The sequence below is a fragment of the Panulirus ornatus genome, chromosome 64, assembly GCF_036320965.1.
Source record: "Panulirus ornatus isolate Po-2019 chromosome 64, ASM3632096v1, whole genome shotgun sequence".
NCBI classification, from domain to species: domain Eukaryota; kingdom Metazoa; phylum Arthropoda; class Malacostraca; order Decapoda; family Palinuridae; genus Panulirus; species Panulirus ornatus.
In genome coordinates, this window is record NC_092287.1 from 15,371,546 (window position 1) to 15,391,864 (window position 20,319).

Below are 20,319 nucleotides of genomic sequence, written 5' to 3' on the forward strand. Positions count from 1 at the left end.
GTCTCTTCGATGTATATCAACTGACTGTTATATTTCTCTCTTGTGTCTCCCCTGATGATGTGATTATTACAAGAAAGTGCACTTGGGAACTTTTCGTGTTTCATTTTCCCCGTGGACTCATAGGAATATCTTGATCACGCGTAAAACTCTGATCCGTTCCAACACACACACATACATATATATATATCATACAAACCTCCAACAGCCAGGATCGAACCCGGGACCCCTGTGCAAGAGGCAGGCATGCTAACCGCTAGGCTATGGGACTGTATAATAGGAAACAACTATTCGAAATACTAAGTACTCGAATACCCTTCGTCTCACAATGGTGAGCAACGGGGTCTATACCGGTTATTTCCGAACAGACGCACATAGCCAGCTGATAGCGTTTTACCGAACCTAACTGTACAACGCGGAGGTATATGAATACAAATATAGTACATATGAACGCGCACCTTCATAGAACATACAAGTAGTTGTTTCCTATTATACAGTCCCATAGCCTAGCGGTTAGCATGCCTGCCTCTTGCACAGGGGTCCCGGGTTCGATCCTGGCTGTTGGAGGTTTGTATGTTCTATGAAGGTGCGCGTTCATATGCACTATATTCGTATATATATATATATATATATATATATATATATATATATCCCACGCATTCCCCGCGTGTCGTAGAAGGCGACTAAAGGTGACGGGAGCGGGGGACTAAATACCATCCCCTCCTAGCATTTCAACTTTCTAAAAGGGAAAACAGAAGGAGTCATGCGGGTAGTGTTCATTCTCCTCTAATTCTCAGATTTGGGTGTCTAAATGTGTGTGGATGTAAGAAAGATGAGAAAATTGGAGAAATAGGTAGTATGTTTGAGGAAACGAACCCGGATGTTTTGGATCTGAGTGTAACGAAGCTCAAGGGTAAAAGAGAAGAGTGGTTTGGGAATGTTTTGGGAGTAAAGTCAGGAGTTGGTGAGAGGACTAGAGCAAAGGAAGAAGTAGAACTACTCCTGAAGCAGGAGTTATGGGAGTATGTGATAGAGTGCAAGAAAGTAAACTATTGATATGGGTGAAACAGAAAGTGGATGGAGAGAGATGGGTAGATTATTGGTGCCTATGCACCTGGTCATGAGAAGAAAGATCATGGGAGGCAGGTGTTTTGGGAGCAGCTGACTGATTGATGCACAGGACCGGGTTATAGTCATAGCTGATTTGAATGCAAAGGTGAGTAATGTGGCAGTTGTGTGTTTAATTGGTGTACATATGGTGTTCAGTGTTTTAAATGGAAATGGTAAAGAGCTTGCAGATCTGTGTGCCGAAAAAAGACTGGTGATTGGGAATACCTGGTTTAAAGAGAGATATATACATAAGTATACGTATGGGAGTACGAGAGATTGCCAGAGAGAGTTATTGGATTACGTGTTAATTGATACGCGCGTGAAAGAGAGACTTTTGGATGTTAATGAGCTGAGAGGTGCAACTGGAGGGATGTCTGATCATTATCTTGTGGAGGCTAAGGCGAAGACATGTAGAGGTTTTCAGAAAAGAAGAGAGAATGTTGGGCGAAGAGAGTGGTGAGAGTGAGTAAGGTTGGGAAGGAGACTTTTGTGTGGAAGTACCAGGAGAGATTGAGTGCAGAAAGGAAAAAATGTGAGGGCAAAGGACGTAAGGGGAGGAATGGGATGTATTTAGTGAACCAGCGATGGCTTGCGCAAAAGATGCCTGTGGCATGAGAAAGGTGGGAGGTGGGCAGATTAGAAAGGGTAGTGAGCGGTGGGATGAAGAAGTGAGATTATCAGTGAAAGAGAAGAGAGAAGCATTTGGACGATTTTTGCAGGGAAATAGTGCTAATGACTGGGATATGTATAAAAGAATGAGGCAAGAGGTTAAGAGAAAGGTGGAAGAGGTGAAAAAGAGGGCAAATGAGAGTTGGGGTGAGAGAGTATCATTAAAATCTAGGGAGAATAAAAGGATGTTTTGGAAGGAGGTAAAGTGCGTAAGACAAGAGAACAAATGGGAGTATCAGTAAAGTGGGCAAATGGGGAGGTAATAACAAGTAGTGGTGATATGAGAAGGAGATGGAGTGAATATTTTGAGGGTTTGTTGAATATGTTTGATGATAGAATGGCAGATTTAGGGTGTTTAGTCGGTTTAGTGTGCGAAATGAGAGGGTCAGGGAGAATGATTTGGTATACAGAGAAGAGGTAGTGAAAGCTTTGCGGATGATGAAAGCCGGCAAGACGGCTGGTTTGGATGGCATTGCAGTGGAATTTATTAAAAAAGGGGGTGGCTGTATTATTGACTGGTTGGTGAGAATATTCAGTGTATGTATTGTTCATTTTGAAGTGCCCGAGGATTGGTGGAATGCATGCATAGTGCCATTGTATGAAGGCAAAGGTGAGTTGCCAAATTTCAGAGGTATAATTTTGTTGAGTATTCCTGGGGAATTATATGGGAGAGTATTATTTGAAAGGGTGAAGGCATGTGCAGAGCATTAGACTGGGGAAGAGCAGTGTCGTTTCAGAAGTGGTAGAGGATGTTTGGTTGAGGTGTTTGCTTTGAAGAAAGTATGTGAGAAATACCTAGAAAAATAGATGGATTTGTACATAGCATTCATGGTTCTGGAGAAGGCATATGATACAGTTGATATGGTATGGGAGGTAAGTTGCTAGAAGCAATGAAAAGTTTTTATCGAGGATGTAAGGCATGTGTACGAATAAGAAGAGAAGAAAGTGATTGGTTCCCTGTGAATGTCGGTTTGCGGTAGGGGTGCGTGATGTCTCCATGGTTGTATAATTTGTTTATGGATGGGATTGTTATGGAGGTGAATGAAAGAGTTTTGGAAAGAGGGGCAAGTATGCAGTCTGTTGTGGATGAGAGGGCTTGGGAAGTGAGTCAGTTGTTGTTCGCTGATGATACAGCGCTGGTGGCTGATTCGGGTGAGAAACTGCAGAAGTTGGTGACTGAGTTTGGTAAAGCGTGCGAAAGAAGAAAGCTGAGAGAAGATGTCAATAAGAGCAAGGTTATCAGGTACAGTCAATTGGGAGGTAAGTTTGAATGGAGAACGATGGAGGAAGTGAAGTGTTTTATATATCTGGATGTGGATTTGGCAGCGGATGGAACCATGTGAGCGGAAGTGAGTCACAGGGTGGGGGAGGGGGCGAAGGTTCTGGGAACGTTGAAGAATGTGTGGAAGGCGAGAACGTAATCTCGGAGAGCAAAAATAGGTATGTTTGAAGGAATAATTGTTCCAACAATGTTATATGGTTGTAAGGAATAGGCTTTAGATAGGGTTTTGCGGAGGAGGGTGGATGTGTTGGAGATGAGATGTTTGAGGACAATATGTGGTGTGAGGTGGTTTGATCGAGTATGTAATGAAAGGGTAAGAGAGATTTGTGATAATTAGAATAATGTGGTTGAGAGAGCAGAAGAGGGTGTATTGAAATAGTTTGGTCACATGGAGAGAATGAGTGAGGAAAGATTGACAGAGGGTATATGTGTCAAAGGTGGAGGGAACATATATCCTATTTGTCAATCTTTCCTCACTCATTCTCTCCATGTGACCAAACCAAACCAAAACAACCTCCTCTGCTCTCTCAACCACACTATTCTAATTACCACACATCTCCCCTACCCTTTCATTACTTATTCGATCAGACTACCTCACACCACATATTGTCCTCAAACATCTCTTTTCCAGCACATGCACCCTCCTCCGCACAACCTTATCTATAGCCGACGCCTTGCAACCGTATAACATTGTTGGAACTACAATTCCTTGAAGCATACCAATGTTTGCCTTCCGAGATAATGTTTTCGCCTTCCACACATTCTTCAACGCTCCCAGAACCTTCGCCCCCCTACCCCACCCTGTGACTCACTTCCACTTCCATGGTTCCATCCGCTGTTAAATCCACTCCCAGATATCTAAAACACTTCACTTCCTCCAGTTTTTCTCCATTCAAACTTACCTCCCAGTTGACTTGTCCCTCAACCCTACTGTACCTAATAACCTTGCTCTTATTCTCATATGCTCTTAGGATTCTTCTTTCACATACTTTACCAAACTCAGTCACCTGCTTTTGCAGTTTCTCACCCGAATCAGCCACCCGTGCTGTATCATCAGCGAACAACAACTGACTCACTTCCCAAGCCCTCTCATCTACAACAGACTGCATACTTGCCCCTTTTTCCAAAACTCTCGCATTAACCTCCCTAACAACCTCATCCATAAACAAATCAAACAACCATGGAGACATCATGCACCCCTACCGCAAACCGACATTCACAGGGAACCAATCACTTTCTTCTCTTCTTACTCGTACACATGCCTTACATCCTCGATAAAAACTTCTCACTGCTTCAAACAACTTGCCTCCCACACCCTATACTCTTAATACCTTCCACAGAGCATCTCTATCAGCTCTATCATATGCCTTCTCCAGCTCCATAAATGGTACATACAAATCCATTTGTTTTTCTAAGTATTTGTCACATATTTTCTTCAAAGCAAACACCTCATCCACACATCCTCTACCACTTCTAAAACCACACTGCTCTTCCCAAATCTGATGCTCTGTACATGCCTTCACCCTCTCAATCAATACTCTCCCATATAATTTCCCAGGAATGCTCAATAAACTTATACTCCTGTAATTTGAACACTCACATTTATCCCCTTTGCCTTCGTATAATGGCACTATACATGCATTCCTTCAATCCTCAGGTACTTCACCATGAACCATACATACAGTGAATATCCTCACCAACCAGTCACCAACACAGTCACCCTAGTTTTTGATAAATTTCTCTGCAATACCAAACAAACCCGCCGCCTTGCCGGCTTTCATCTTCCGCAAAGCTTTCATTACCTTTTCTCTTTTTACCAAACTGTTTTCCCTAACCCTCTCACTTCGCACACCACCTCGACCAAAACCCCCTATATCTGCCACTCTATCATCTAACATATTCAACAAACCTTCAAAATGCTCCCTCCATCTCCTCATATCACCACTACTTGTTATTACCTACCCTTCACCGATGTTCCCTTTTGTTCCCTTGTCTTACGCACTTTATTTACCTTCTTCCAAAACATTTTCTATTCTCCCTAAAATTTAATGATACTCTCTCACTCCAACTCTCATTTGCCCTTTTATCTTTTCACCTCTTGCACCTGTCTCTTGACCTACTACCTCCTTTTATACATCTTCCAGTCATTGGCGCTACTTCCCTGCAAAATTCGTCCGAATGCCTCTCTTTTCTCTTTCACTAATAATCTTACTTCTCCATCCCACCACTCACTACCCTTTCTAATCTGCCCACCTCCCACGTTTCTCATGCCACAAGCATCTTTTGCGCAAGCCATCACTGCTTCCCTAAATACATCCCATTCCTCCCCTACTCCCCTTACGTCCCTTGCTCTCATCTTTTTCCATTCTGCACTCAGTATCTCCTGGTACTTCCTAACGCAAGTTTCCTTCCCAAGCTCACTTACTTTCACCACTCTTTTCGCCCCAACATTCTCTCTTCTTTTCTGATAACCTCTACATATATTCACCTTCGCCTCCACAAGGTAATGATCAGATATCCCTCCAGTTGCACCTCTCAGCACATTAACATCCAAAAGTCTCTCTTTCACGAGCCTATGAATTAATACGTAATCCAATAACGCTCTCTGGCCATCTCTCCTACTTACATACGTATACTTATGCATATCTCTCCTTTTAAACCAGGTATTCTCAATCACCAGTCCTTTATCCGGACACAAATGCACAAGCTCTTCACCTTTTCCATTTATAACACTGAACACCCGATGCACAGCAATCATTCCCTCAACTGCCACATTACTCACCTCTGCATTCAAATCACCCATCACTATAACCCGGTCTCGTGCATCAAAGCTGCTAACACACTCACTCAGCTGCTCCCAAAACACTTGCTTCTCATGATTTTTCTTCACATGACCAAGTGCAAAGGCACCAATAACCACCAATCTCTCTCCATCCACTTTCACTTTTACCCCTATCAATCTAGAGTTAACTGTTTCACACTATATCACATACTCCCACAATTCCTACTTCAGGAGTAGTACTACTCCTTCCTTTGCTTTTGTTCTTTCACCAGCACTGACTTTACTCCTAAGACATTCCTAAACCACTCTTCCCCTTTACCCTTGAGCTTCGTTTCACTCAGAGCCAAAACATCCAGGTTCCTTTCCTCAAACATACTGTCTATCTCTCCTTTTTTCTCATCTTTTTTCTCATCCACACACATTTAGACAACCCAATCTGAGCCTTCGAGGAGGATGAGCACTCCCCGCATGACAGACATATGCTTATATACACATGTACATATTCATACTTGCTTCTTTTATCCATTCCCGTTGCAACCCTGCCACACATGAAATAGTACCCCCCCCCCTTCCAAAAATCGATTTAGCGCCAAGAAAAGACAAAAAAGGCCGCATTCGTTCACACTCCGTTTCTAGCTGTCTTGTGTGATGCACCGAAACCAGAGCTCCCTTTTTGCATCTAGGCCTCAGAGACCTTTCCATTGTTTACCCCAGACGCTTCACATGCCCTGGTGCAATTCACTGACGGCACATCGACCCTGGTATACCACATCGTTCCAATTCACTGTATTCCCTGCACACCTTTCACCCTCCTGCATGTTCAGGCCCTGATCGCTGAAAATCTTTTTCGCTCTATTCTTCTGCCTCCAATTTGTTCTCCCGCTTCTCCCTCTTCCTTCCACTTCTGACACATATATTCTCTCTGTCAGTCTTTCCTCACTCATTCTCTCTGTGTCCAAACCATTTCAACACACCCTCTTCTGCTCTCTAAACCACACCCTTTCTATTACCACACATCTCTCTTGCCCTTTCATTACTTACTTTATCAAACCACCTCACACCATATATTGTGTTCAAACACTAAATTTCCTCCTCCACACAGCCCTATCTATAGCCCATACCTCTCAACCATATATCATTGTTGGTATCACTATTCCTTCAAATATACCTGTTTTTGCTCTCCGAGATAATGTTCTAGCCTTCCACACATTCTTTATCTTTCCAAGAACCTTCGTTCCCACCTCGACCCTGTGACTCACTTCCGCTCCTAGGGTTCCATCCGCTTCTAAGTCCACTTCCAGATATCTAAAACACTCCACTTCCTCTAGTTTTTCTCCTTTCAAATTTGCCTCCCAATAAACTTGTCCGTCAACCCTACTGAACCTAATAACCTTGCTCTTATTCACATTTAGTCTCAACTTTCTTCTCTTATAAACTTTACCAAACTCAGTCACCAACTTCTGCAGCTTGTCACCCAAATCAGCTACGAGCGCTGTATCATCAGCGCACAACTGACTCAGTTCCCAAGGCCTCTTATCCACAACTGACTCAGTTCCCAAGGCCTCTCATCCATAACAGACTGCATGCTTACCACTCTCTCCAAAACACTTACATTCACTTCCCTAACCAACCCATCCATAAACAAATTAAACAACCATCACATACCCCTCCCGCAAACCGACATTTACTGAGAAATAATAACTTTCCTCTCTTCCCGCTTGCACACGTCTAACATCCTTGGAAAAAACCTTTTCACTTTCCTACCACACCATATACTCTTAAAGCCTTCCACAGAGACTCTATCAACCCTATCATATACTTTTTCCAGATCCATAAATGCTGCATATAAATCCATCAGTTTTTCTAAGTACTTTTCACATACATCCTTCAAACAAACACCTGATCCACACATCCTCAACCACTTCTGAAACCACACTACTTTTCCCCAATCTGATGCTCTGTACCTGACTTTACCCTCTCAATCAATACCCACCCATATAATCACCCAGGAATTCTCAACAAACTTATACATCTGTACTTAGAACACTCACCTTTATCCCGTTTGCCTTTGTACAATGGCACTATGCATGCATTCCGCCAATCCTCAGGCACTTCCCCTTGATCCACACATACACTGAATATCCTTACCAAGCAATAAATAACACAGTCACTTCATTTTTTAATAAATTTCACTGCAATACCATCGAAACCCACCGCCTTGTCGGTTTTTCAACGTCCGCAAAGTTTTTTTTTTTTTACCAAACCATTCTCCCTGACCCTCTCACTTCGCACACCACCCCGACCAAAATATCCTATATCTACCGCTATATCATCAATCACATTCAGCACACCTTCAAAATATTCACTCCATCACTACTTGTTATTACCTCTCCATTTGTCCCTTTCACCGACGTTTTCATTTGTTTTGTGTTACGCACTGTATTTACCTCTTTCCAATGCATCCTTTTATTCTCCCAAAAATTTAATGATACTCTCTCATCCCAACTCTCATTTGCCTTCTTTTTGATTTCTTCCACCTTTCTCTTGACTTCCTGCCGCTTTCTTTTATACATCTCCCAATCATCTACACTACTTCCCTGCAAAGATCGTCCTAACGCCTCTTTTCTCTTTCACTAGCAATTTTACTTCTTTATCCCACCGCTCACTACCCTTTCTAATCTGCCCACCTCCCACCTTTCTCATGCCACATGCATATTAACATCCAAAAGTCTCTCTTTTACGCGCCTATCAATTAACACGTAATCCAATAACGCCCTTTGACCATCTCTCTTGCTCACATACGTATACTTATGCATATTTACCTCTCTCTTTAACCCAGGTATTTCCAATCGCTAGCTCTTTTTCAGCACACAAATCCAGAAGCTCTTCACCATTTCCATTTACAATACTGAGCGCCGCATGTATATACTGATTATACCTTCAACTGCCACATTACTTACCTTTCCATTCAAATCTCCCATCATTATAACCTGGTCTCGTGCATCAAAGCTGCTAACACTCTCACCTAGCTGACCCACAGGCCCCACAAACCTTTCCATGGTTTACCCCAGACCCTTCACATGCCCTGGTTCATTCCATTGACAGCACGTCGACCCCGGTATACCACATCGTTCCAATTCATTCTATTCCTTGCACGCCTGTATGTTCAGGCCCTGATAGCTCAAAATCTTTTTCACTCCATCCTTCCTCCTCCATTTCGGTCTCCCACTTCTTGTTCCCTCCCTCCACATCTGACATATATATCCTCTTTGTCAATCTTTCCTCACTCATTCCCTACATGTGTCCAAACCATTTCAATACGCCCTCCTCTTCTCTCTCAACCACACTCTTTTTATTACCACACATATATTTTACCCTTTCATTACTTACTCGATTAAAACCACCTCACACCACATATTGTCCTCAAACATTTAATTTCCAACACATCCACCCTCCTCCGCACAACTATATAACTTTCTCATCTACTCTCATCCACAACAGACTGCATACTTGCCCCTCTCTCCCAAACTCTTGCATTCACCTCCCTAACTACCCCATCCATAAACAAATTAAACAACAATGGAGAGATCACGCACTCCTGCCGCAAACCGACATTCACTGGGAACCAATCACTTTCCTCTCTTCCTACTCGTACATATTCCTTACATCCTTGGTAAAAAACTTTTCACTGCTTCTAGCAACTTACCTCCCACATCACATACTCTTAATACCTTCCACAAAGCATCTCTATCAACCCCATCATATGCTTCTTCCAGATCCATAAATGCACACATTCTTCAAAGCAAACACCTTTTCCACACATCCTCTACCACTTCTGAAACCACACTTCTCTTCCCCAATCTGATGCTCCATACATATACTATAATTTCCCAGGAACACTCAAAAAACCTATGCCTATGTACAATGGCACTATGCAAACATTCCGCAACGAATGTCCTTACCAAGCAATAAATAACACAGTCACTTCATTTTTTAATAAATTTCACTGCAATACCATCGAAACCCACCGCCTTGTCGGTTTTTCAACGTCCGCAAAGTTTTTTTTTTTTTTACCAAACCATTCTCCCTGACCCTCTCACTTCGCACACCACCCCGACCAAAATATCCTATATCTACCGCTATATCATCAATCACATTCAGCACACCTTCAAAATATTCACTCCATCACTACTTGTTATTACCTCTCCATTTGTCCCTTTCACCGACGTTTTCATTTGTTTTGTGTTACGCACTGTATTTACCTCTTTCCAATGCATCCTTTTATTCTCCCAAAAATTTAATGATACTCTCTCATCCCAACTTCATTTGCCTTCTTTTTGATTTCTTCCACCTTTCTCTTGACTTCCTGCCGCTTTCTTTTATACATCTCCCAATCATCTACACTACTTCCCTGCAAAGATCGTCCTAACGCCTCTTTTCTCTTTCACTAGCAATTTTACTTCTTTATCCACCGCTCACTACCCTTTCTAATCTGCCCACCTCCCACCTTTCTCATGCCACATGCATATTAACATCAAAGTCTCTCTTTTACGCGCCTATCAATTAACACGTAATCCAATAACGCCCTTTGACCATCTCTCTTGCTCACATACGTATACTTATGCATATTTACCTCTCTCTTTAACCCAGGTATTTCCAATCGCTAGCTCTTTTTCAGCACACAAATCCAGAAGCTCTTCACCATTTCCATTTACAATACTGAGCGCCGCATGTATATACTGATTATACCTTCAACTGCCACATTACTTACCTTTCCATTCAAATCTCCCATCATTATAACCTGGTCTCGTGCATCAAAGCTGCTAACACTCTCACCTAGCTGACCCACAGGCCCCACAAACCTTTCCATGGTTTACCCCAGACCCTTCACATGCCCTGGTTCATTCCATTGACAGCACGTCGACCCCGGTATACCACATCGTTCCAATTCATTCTATTCCTTGCACGCCTGTATGTTCAGGCCCTGATAGCTCAAAATCTTTTTCACTCCATCCTTCCTCCTCCATTTCGGTCTCCCACTTCTTGTTCCCTCCCTCCACATCTGACATATATATCCTCTTTGTCAATCTTTCCTCACTCATTCCCTACATGTGTCCAAACCATTTCAATACGCCCTCCTCTTCTCTCTCAACCACACTCTTTTTATTACCACACATATATTTTACCCTTTCATTACTTACTCGATTAAAACCACCTCACACCACATATTGTCCTCAAACATTTAATTTCCAACACATCCACCCTCCTCCGCACAACTATATAACTTTCTCATCTACTCTCATCCACAACAGACTGCATACTTGCCCCTCTCTCCCAAACTCTTGCATTCACCTCCCTAACTACCCCATCCATAAACAAATTAAACAACAATGGAGAGATCACGCACTCCTGCCGCAAACCGACATTCACTGGGAACCAATCACTTTCCTCTCTTCCTACTCGTACATATTCCTTACATCCTTGGTAAAAACTTTTCACTGCTTCTAGCAACTTACCTCCCACATCACATACTCTTAATACCTTCCACAAAGCATCTCTATCAACCCCATCATATGCTTCTTCCAGATCCATAAATGCACACATTCTTCAAAGCAAACACCTTTTCCACACATCCTCTACCACTTCTGAAACCACACTTCTCTTCCCCAATCTGATGCTCCATACATATACTATAATTTCCCAGGAACACTCAAAAAACCTATGCCTATGTACAATGGCACTATGCAAACATTCCGCAACGAATGTCCTTACCAAGCAATCAAGAACACGGTCACCCTTTTTCTTAATAAATTCCACTGCAATACTATAGAAGCCCGCCGCCTTGCCGGCTTTCATCTTCTGTAATGCTTTCACTATCGCTTCTCTCTTAACCTCTCATTTCGCAGACCACACCTACCAAAACACCCTATATCTGCCACTCAATCATCAAACACATTCAACTAATCTTCAAAATACTAACTCCCTCTCCTTCTCACTTCATCACTGGCCCTTAATCCATCCCTTCCAACAATCCCTGACCATTAACACACCAACTCCAACGCTTACCGACCATTACCCCACCCCATCCAACACTTCCCGACCCTCACCACGCCCAATCCAACAATCTCCAACCTTTACTCCACCCCCTCCAACATAACCCGACCCTTACCCCACCTCATCCAGCACTTCCCAACCTTTACCCCACCCCATCAAACACTCCCCGACCCTCACTCCACCCCATCCAATACTCCCAAACCCTTTTCCCTCCCCATCCAACACTTCCAGACCCTTACCCTACCATATCCAACACTTATGGACCTCTATCCCACCCCAGTCAGCTCTGACAGACACTTACAACACCCCATCCAACACTCCCCGACCCTTACCCCATCCCATTCAACACTCCTCAACTCTCATCCTAACCTATCAAATACTCCCCGTCCATCAGTCCAACCCATGCATCACTCCCCGAATCTCACCCCACCACATCCAACAATCCCTGATCCTTACCTCACCCCATTCAACACTTCCCGACTCTTACCCCAGTCCATCCAACACACCTTGACCCATACCCCAACCCATCCAACACTCTCCAACCCTCATCCTACCCCATCTAACACTCCCTGACCCTCAACCCACCTCTTCCAACACTCCTCGACCCTTACCCCATCCAACACTCTCCGACCCTTACCACAGCCAATCCAACATTTCCCGACCTTCATTCCACCAAATCAAACACCCCCTGACCCTTCCAACACTCCCAGACCTTACCCCATCCCATTCAACGCTCTCCTACCCTCACCCTACCCCATCCAACACTCATCGTTCTTTACCGCAACCCATCCAACATTCCGCGGCCCTTACCTCACGCAATCCAACACTCCTCGACCTTTACCTCACTCTGTGAAACATTCTCTGACCCGTAAACAGCCAGTTCCAACATTCTCTGACCCTTAACACACTCATTCTACCGCTCCCCAACTCTTACTCCACCCCATCTAACACTCATCGTCCTTACCGAAGCCCATCCAACACTTCCCGGCCCTTACCCCATCAAATCCAACACCCCTCAACCCCGACCATGCTCCATCCTACACACCCCGACCATCACCCCACCCCGTCCAACACTCCCCAACCCTTATCACAGCCCATCCAACACTTCCCGCCCCTCACCCCAACTCAACCAACACTCCAGACCCTTATCCGGCTCCATCTAATACTCCCTGACTCTTACCTAACCCCTTCCAACACTCCCCGACTCTCACACTAATCCTTTCCAACACTCCCCTACACTTACCCAACTTGATCCAACACTCCCCGACCCTTTCCCCACCCTATCCAAGACTCCGTCAATTACCCTACCTCATCCATCTCTCCCCGTCCCTCACGCCACCCCATCCAACGCTCCCACACCCTCATCCAACATCGTCCAACACTCCCTATCCCTCATCCCAGCCCATCTCACACTCCCTCATCCTTACCCTACTCGTCCAGCACTCCCCGACCCTTACCTCACCCCATTCAACACTACCCGACACTTAGCCCACTCCATCCAACACTCTGACCCTCATCCCATTTATCATTCCACGGCCATTACCCTATTCTATCCAGCACTTCCCGACCCTTACACTAACCTATCCAACACTCCCTAACCCTTACTACATCTAACAGTCCCCAACCCTTACATACCCCATCCAACACACCCCAGCCCTTGATCGTACCCCATCCAATACTTCCCAGCCCTTATCCCACCCCATCCAACACTCCCCGAAACATTAACTCACCCCATCCAATACTCTCAGACACTTACCCCACGCCATCCAACACTCCCAGTCCAATCAATCACTCTCTGACCATCCCTCAAACCCATCTAACACTCCCCGACTCTCACCCCACCCCATCCAACACTCTCCAACTCTCACCCTGCCCTATCCAACTCTCCCCGACTCTCACACCAGCACATCCAACACTCACCGACCCCTACACAACCCCATCCAACATTCACCGACCCCTACACAACCCCATCCAACACGCCTAACCCTCACCCCACCCCATCCAACACCCCTACCCTTACACCACCCCATCCAACACTCCCCGAACCTTAACCCACCCAATCCAACACTCACCTACCCTAACCCTACCCCAGCCAACACTCAACGACCCCAACCTTATCCAATCCAACACTCCCCAACCCTCATCCCACTTCATTCAATAAGCCTTAACCCTTACCCTCCCCCATCCAACACACCCAGATCCTTACCCCGCCCATTCTAACACTCCCCGTCCCTTACCCCACCCAATCCAACACTTTTCGACCCTTACCCTACCCCATCCAAGACACCCAGATCCTTATCCCATGCAATAGAACACTCCCCGGCCTTTTCTCCACCCCATCCAAAACCCCCCGACATTTACCCCATCCCAAGCAATACTCCCCGACTCTCACCCCACCACATCCAACAATCCCTGATCCTTACCTCACCCCATTCAACACTTCCCGACTCTTACCCCAGTCCATCCAACACACCTTGACCCATACCCCAACCCATCCAACACTCCCCGACCCTTACCCCATCCAACACTTCCAGACCCTTACCCTACCCCATCCAACACTTCCAGACCCTTACCCTACCATATCCAACACTTATGGACCTCTATCCCACCCCAGTCAGCTCTGACAGACACTTACAACACCCCATCCAACACTCTCCAACTCTCACCCTGCCCTATCCAACTCTCCCCGACTCTCACACCAGCACATCCAACACTCACCGACCCCTACACAACCCCATCCAACATTCACCGACCCCTACACAACCCCATCCAACATTCACCGACCCCTACACAACCCCATCCAACATTCCGCGGCCCTTACCTCACGCAATCCAACACTCCTCGACCCTTACCCCATCCAACACTCCAGACCCTTATCCGGCTCCATCTAATACTCCCTGACTCTTACCTAACCCCTTCCAACACTCCCCGACCCTTACCCCATCCAACACTTCCAGACCCTTACCCTACCATATCCAACACTTATGGACCTCTATCCCACCCCAGTCAGCTCTGACAGACACTTACAACACCCCATCCAACACTCCCCGACCCTTACCCCACCCAATCCAACACTTTTCGACCCTTACCCTACCCCATCCAACACTTCCAGACCCTTACCCTACCCCATCCAACACTTCCAGACCCTTACCCTACCCCATCCAACACTCCCCGAAACATTAACTCACCCCATCCAATACTTCCCAGCCCTTATCCCACCCCATCCAACACTCCCCAACCCTCATCCCACTTCATTCAATAAGCCTTAACCCTTACCCTCCCCCATCCAACACACCCCGAACCTTAACCCACCCAATCCAACACTTTTCGACCCTTACCCTACCCCATCCAACACTCCCCGAACCTTAACCCACCCAATCCAACACTTTTCGACCCTTACCCTACCCCATCCAACACTTCCAGACCCTTACCCTACCCCATCCAACACTCCCCGAACCTTAACCCACCCAATCCAACACTTTTCGACCCTTACCCTACCCCATCCAACACTTCCAGACCCTTACCCTACCCCATCCAACACTTCCAGACCCTTACCCTACCCCATCCAACACTTCCAGACCCTTACCCTACCCCATCCAACACTCCCCGAACCTTAACCCACCCAATCCAACACTTTTCGACCCTTACCCTACCATATCCAACACTTATGGACCTCTATCCCACCCCAGTCAGCTCTGACAGACACTTACAACACCCCATCCAACACTCACCGACCCCTACACAACCCCATCCAACATTCACCGACCCCTACACAACCCCATCCAACATTCACCGACCCCTACACAACCCCATCCAACACTCCAGACCCTTATCCGGCTCCATCTAATACTCCCTGACTCTTACCTAACCCCTTCCAACACTCCCCGACCCTTACCCCACCCAATCCAACACTTTTCGACCCTTACCCTACCCCATCCAACACTCCCCGACTCTCACACTAATCCTTTCCAACACTCCCCGACTCTCACACTAATCCTTTCCAACACTCCCCGACTCTCACACTAATCCTTTCCAACACTCCCCGACCCTTACCCCATCCAACACACCCAGATCCTTACCCCGCCCATTCTAACACTCCCCGTCCCTTACCCCACCCAATCCAACACTTTTCGACCCTTACCCTACCCCATCCAACACTTCCAGACCCTTACCCTACCATATCCAACACTTATGGACCTCTATCCCACCCCAGTCAGCTCTGACAGACACTTACAACACCCCATCCAACACTCCCCGACTCTCACACTAATCCTTTCCAACACTCCCCGACTCTCACACTAATCCTTTCCAACACTCCCCGACTCTCACACCAGCACATCCAACACTCACCGACCCCTACACAACCCCATCCAACATTCACCGACCCCTACACAACCCCATCCAACACTCCCCAACCCTCATCCCACTTCATTCAATAAGCCTTAACCCTTACCCTCCCCCATCCAACACACCCAGATCCTTACCCCGCCCATTCTAACACTCCCCGTCCCTTACCCCACCCAATCCAACACTTTTCGACCCTTACCCTACCCCATCCAACACTCCAAGTCCAATCAATCACTCTCTGACCATCCCTCAAACCCATCTAACACTCATCGTCCTTACCGAAGCCCATCCAACACTTCCAGACCCTTACCCTACCCCATCCAACACTCCCCGACTCTCACACTAATCCTTTCCAACACTCCCCGAACCTTAACCCACCCAATCCAACACTTTTCGACCCTTACCCTACCATATCCAACACTTATGGACCTCTATCCCACCCCAGTCAGCTCTGACAGACACTTACAACACCCCATCCAACACTCCAAGTCCAATCAATCACTCTCTGACCATCCCTCAAACCCATCTAACACTCATCGTCCTTACCGAAGCCCATCCAACACTTCCAGACCCTTACCCTACCCCATCCAACACTCCCCGACTCTCACACTAATCCTTTCCAACACTCCCCGACTCTCACACTAATCCTTTCCAACACTCCCCGACTCTCACACTAATCCTTTCCAACACTCCCCGACCCTTACCCCATCCAACACTCCCCGACTCTCACACCAGCACATCCAACACTCACCGACCCCTACACAACCCCATCCAACACTTCCAGACCCTTACCCTACCATATCCAACACTTATGGACCTCTATCCCACCCCAGTCAGCTCTGACAGACACTTACAACACCCCATCCAACACTTCCAGACCCTTACCCTACCATATCCAACACTTATGGACCTCTATCCCACCCCAGTCAGCTCTGACAGACACTTACAACACCCCATCCAACACTCTCCAACTCTCACCCTGCCCTATCCAACTCTCCCCGACTCTCACACTAATCCTTTCCAACACTCCCCGACCCTTACCCCATCCAACACTTCCAGACCCTTACCCTACCCCATCCAACACTCATCGTTCTTTACCGCAACCCATCCAACATTCCGCGGCCCTTACCTCACGCAATCCAACACTCCTCGACCCTTACCCCATCCAACACTCTCCAACTCTCACCCTGCCCTATCCAACTCTCCCCGACTCTCACACTAATCCTTTCCAACACTCCCCGACTCTCACACTAATCCTTTCCAACACTCCCCGACCCTTACCCCATCCAACACTCTCCAACTCTCACCCTGCCCTATCCAACTCTCCCCGACTCTCACACTAATCCTTTCCAACACTCCCCGACCCTTACCCCATCCAACACTCCCCGACTCTCACACTAATCCTTTCCAACACTCCCCGACCCTTACCCCACCCAATCCAACACTTTTCGACCCTTACCCTACCCCATCCAACACTCCCCGAACCTTAACCCACCCAATCCAACACTTTTCGACCCTTACCCTACCATATCCAACACTTATGGACCTCTATCCCACCCCAGTCAGCTCTGACAGACACTTACAACACCCCATCCAACACTCCAGACCCTTATCCGGCTCCATCTAATACTCCCTGACTCTTACCTAACCCCTTCCAACACTCCCCGACCCTTACCCCATCCCATTCAACACTCCTCAACTCTCATCCTAACCTATCAAATACTCCCCGTCCATCAGTCCAACCCATGCATCACTCCCCGAATCTCACCCCACCACATCCAACAATCCCTGACCATTAACACACCAACTCCAACGCTTACCGACCATTACCCCACCCCATCCAACACTTCCAGACCCTTACCCTACCCCATCCAACACTCCCCGAACCTTAACCCACCCAATCCAACACTTTTCGACCCTTACCCTACCCCATCCAACACTCATCGTTCTTTACCGCAACCCATCCAACATTCCGCGGCCCTTACCTCACGCAATCCAACACTCCTCGACCCTTACCCCATCCAACACTCCCCGACTCTCACACTAATCCTTTCCAACACTCCCCGACCCTTACCCCATCCAACACTCTCCAACTCTCACCCTGCCCTATCCAACTCTCCCCGACTCTCACCCCACCACATCCAACAATCCCTGACCATTAACACACCAACTCCAACGCTTACCGACCATTACCCCACCCCATCCAACACTTCCAGACCCTTACCCTACCCCATCCAACACTTCCAGACCCTTACCCTACCCCATCCAACACTCCCCGACTCTCACACTAATCCTTTACAATACTTTCTATCTTAGCAGTGATTTGTCTTACACATCCCTGACCAACAACATAGCCGAGATATTCTACAGTTGCTCTAGCAAATTTTACAAGGTTTACCGTTAAATTTGCTATTAAACACTTCCCCTCACAAAATACAAATGTTCTTCCGAAGTTTTTGAATGCATATATATATACAGAACAATCTTTAACATCACATAATACTTGATTTATTAATCTTTGGAAAGTACTACCACTGTTTTTCATACCAAAGGGCATCACTTTATACCGATACAAACCATCCATAGTCACAAATGCAGAAATTTCCTTTGGTATTTCAGTCAAAGGTACTTCCCAATACCCTTTCAATAAGCCTAACTTAGTTACAAATTTAGCATCCCCCTATCTGATCAATACAAACATCTACTCTTGGAATAGGATGCGAGTCAGCTTTAGTTATTTTATTTGCCTTTCTGAAATCCGTACAAAATCTGCAGGACATACCGTCAGGTTTAACTATTAACACACAAGGTGAACTCCAAGGCCTAGTACTTTTTTCAATCAGATCATTATCAAGCATATACTGTACTTCTTTTCACATTATCTCTCTCATTTTAGGAGTCACTCTATAAGGGTGCTGCTTGATAGGTATTGCAACGTCAATTTCGACGTCATTCAGTAACACATTAGTTCTCCTAGAAACATCAGAAATCAAACACCTAAACTCATTCATTATTTGTATGATCTCATCTCTTCTCTTAGTTTCTAAATGATCGAGCTTCTTTTTCAAATCATCTAACACATTTGAATTTTTTAACAAAATTTGTCTTCACATCTCTCTAACTTTACATTCTCACTTCCATCCACATCCTCTGCATCATCAGACATAACACATGCACAAAACACATTTGTAATCTCATCATCCTTTGCAGAATTTCTATCATGATAAGGTTTTATCATGTTTATGTGACACTATTGACTTGGTTTGCGTCTTAATGGAGTATTCACAATGTAGTTCAAATCATCTCAATAACCCAGGGACCATAAAATCTTGCTCTTAAAGGATTTCCTGTCTGAGGCAATAATACCAACACTCGATCAACAGTTTGAACTCTCTGCTTCTAGATTTTTTTTTGTCATACCATACTTTCACATCTTCTTGACACCCTTCCAAATTTTGTGCAGGAATCTCTCTAGCTGTATACAATCTGCTTTTAAAATCTGATACATACCTCAGTAATCCAGGAGAATTACTCTTCCCTATCATGTCCATAGTCTAACTCAAATGGACTAAAACCTGTAGACCCTCATCCCATCTACCGACAATTCCTCACAATACATTCTCAAAGTATTTTTCAAAGTCTGATGGAATCTCTCCGTAACTCTTTGCCTCTGTTATATATAACCCCTTTGATATTTTCTTAAACATTCCTGAAGTGAAATCACTTCCCTGGTCTGACAGTATGATTTCAATTATACCCATCCAATATTTTTAGAATGGATGCTACATAATGGTACTGCTTCTGGAAATCTGCTAGATGCACACACTCTTGTTAATGAATACTGATTTCCTTTACGTGTTTTATTTAGTGGACCAACACAATCAATTACAATTTTGCTAAAAGGTTTACAAAAAGCAGGGATTGGCTGCAACGGTGCTGGCTGTATAGTCTGGTTGGGTTTACCTATTCTCTGACATGATTCACAAGCCTTACAATACTGGGACACATCTTTCTTCATATCTGGCCAATAAAAATGAGTTAATATTCTATCATTTGTCTTCCTAACTCCCAAATGTCT